The 2,325-nt window shown below is 78.9% G+C and overlaps 1 pseudogene; it reads left to right on the top strand.

Moving 5' to 3' along the window:
• On the top strand, window positions 1-1,913 carry LOC132536440 (adiponectin-like; annotated as a pseudogene).
• Window positions 1,914-2,325: the final 412 nt, after the last annotated feature.

Below are 2,325 nucleotides of genomic sequence, written 5' to 3'. Positions count from 1 at the left end.
ATGGCGGTGCCTGCCGGGTGGCCGGGGACAGAGGACAGGCGGGGTGACCCGGGGCCAGAGGACGGGCGGGGTGACCCGGGGCCCAGAGGACGGGGGAGGGGGGTGACCCGGGGACAGAGGACGGGCGGGGTGACCCGGGGACAGAGGACGGGCGGGGTGACCCGGGGACAGAGGACGGGCGGGGTGACCCGGGGCCCAGAGGACGGGGGGGGGGGTGACCCGGGGCCAGAGGACGGGCGGGGTGACCCGGGGCCCAGAGGACGGGCGGGGTGACCCGGGGACAGAGGACGGGCGGGGTGACCCGGGGCCCAGAGGACGGGCGGGGTGACCGGGGACAGAGGACGGGCGGGGTGACCGAGGCCCAGAGGACCGGCGGCCATGACCCGGGGACAGAGGACGGGCGGGGTGACCCGGGGCCCAGAGGACGGGGGGGGGGGGGGGTGACCCGGGGACAGAGGACGGGCGGGGTGACCCTGGGACAGAGGACGGGCGGCCATGACCCGGGGCCAGAGGACGGGTGGCCATGACCCGGGGACAGAGGACGGGCGGGGTGACCCGGGGCCAGAGGACGGGCGGGGTGACCCGGGGCCCAGAGGACGGGCGGGGTGACCCGGGGCCCAGAGGACCGGCGGCCATGACCCGGGGCCCAGAGGACGGGCGGGGTGACCCGGGGCCAGAGGACCGGCGGCCATGACCCGGGGACAGAGGACGGGCGGGGTGACCCGGGGACAGAGGACGGGCGGGGTGACCCGGGGACAGAGGACGGGCGGGGTGACCCGGGGACAGGACGGGCGGGGTGACCGGGGCCCAGAGGACGGGCGGGGTGACCCGGGGACAGAGGACGGGCGGGGTGACCCGGGGCCCAGAGGACGGGCGGGGTGACCCGGGGACAGAGGACGGGCGGGGTGACCCGGGGACAGAGGACGGGCGGGGTGACCCGGGGCCCAGAGGACGGGGGGGGGTGACCCGTGGACAGAGGACGGGCGGGGTGACCCGGGGACAGAGGACGGGCGGGGTGACCCGGGGACAGAGGACGGGTGGCCATGACCCGGGGCCAGAGGACGGGTGGCCATGACCCGGGGACAGAGGACGGGCGGGGTGACCCGGGGACAGAGGACGGGCGGGGTGACCCGGGGCCCAAAGGACGGGCGGGGTGACCCGGGGCCCAGAGGACGGGCGGGGTGACCCGGGGCCAGAGGACGGGCGGGGTGACCCGGGGCCCAGAGGACGGGGGGGGGGGGGGGTGACCCGGGGACAGAGGACGGGCGGGGTGACCCGGGGACAGAGGACGGGCGGGGTGACCCGGGGACAGAGGACGGGTGGCCATGACCCGGGGCCAGAGGACGGGTGGCCATGACCCGGGGACAGAGGACGGGCGGGGTGACCCGGGGCCAGAGGACGGGCGGGGTGACCCGGGGACAGAGGACGGGTGGCCATGACCCGGGGACAGAGGACGGGCGGGGTGACCCGGGGCCCAGAGGACGGGGGGGGGGTGACCCGGGGACAGAGGACGGGCGGGGTGACCCGGGGCCCAGAGGACGGGCGGGGTGACCCGGGGCCCAGAGGACGGGGGGGGGGGGGGTGACCCGGGGCCAGAGGACGGGCGGGGTGACCCGGGGCCAGAGGACGGGCGGGGTGACCCGGGGACAGAGGACGGGCGGGGTGACCCGGGGACAGAGGACGGGCGGGGTGTCCCGGGGCCCAGAGGACGGGCGGGGTGACCCGGGGACAGAGGACGGGCGGGGTGACCCGGGGACAGAGGACGGGCGGGGTGACCGGGGACAGAGGACGGGCGGGGTGACCCGGGGCCCAGAGGACGGGGGGGGGTGACCCGGGGACAGAGGACGGGCGGGGGTGACCCGGGGCCAGAGGACGGGCGGGGTGACCCGGGGACAGAGGACGGGTGGCCATGACCCGGGGACAGAGGACGGGCGGGGTGACCCGGGGCCCAGAGGACGGGCGGGGTGACCGGGGCCCAGAGGACGGGCGGGGTGACCGGGGCCCAGAGGACCGGCGGCCATGACCCGGGGACAGAGGATGGGCGGGGTGACCCGGGGACAGAGGACGGGCGGGGTGACCCGGGGCCAGAGGACCGGCGGCCATGACCCGGGGACAGAGGACGGGCGGGGTGACCCGGGGCCCAGAGGACGGGGGGGGGGGGTGACCCGGGGACAGAGGACGGGCGGGGTGACCCTGGGACAGAGGACGGGCGGCCATGACCCGGGGCCAGAGGACGGGTGGCCATGACCCGGGGACAGAGGACGGGCGGGGTGACCCGGGGCCAGAGGACGGGCGGGGTGACCCGGGGCCCAGAGGACGGGCGGG

Source organism: Erinaceus europaeus, unplaced genomic scaffold, assembly GCF_950295315.1.
Source record: "Erinaceus europaeus unplaced genomic scaffold, mEriEur2.1 scaffold_302, whole genome shotgun sequence".
Lineage (NCBI taxonomy): Eukaryota > Metazoa > Chordata > Mammalia > Eulipotyphla > Erinaceidae > Erinaceus > Erinaceus europaeus.
The sequence above is the reverse complement of the archived record's forward strand: the minus strand, read 5'-3'. Positions and strand labels throughout refer to the sequence as shown.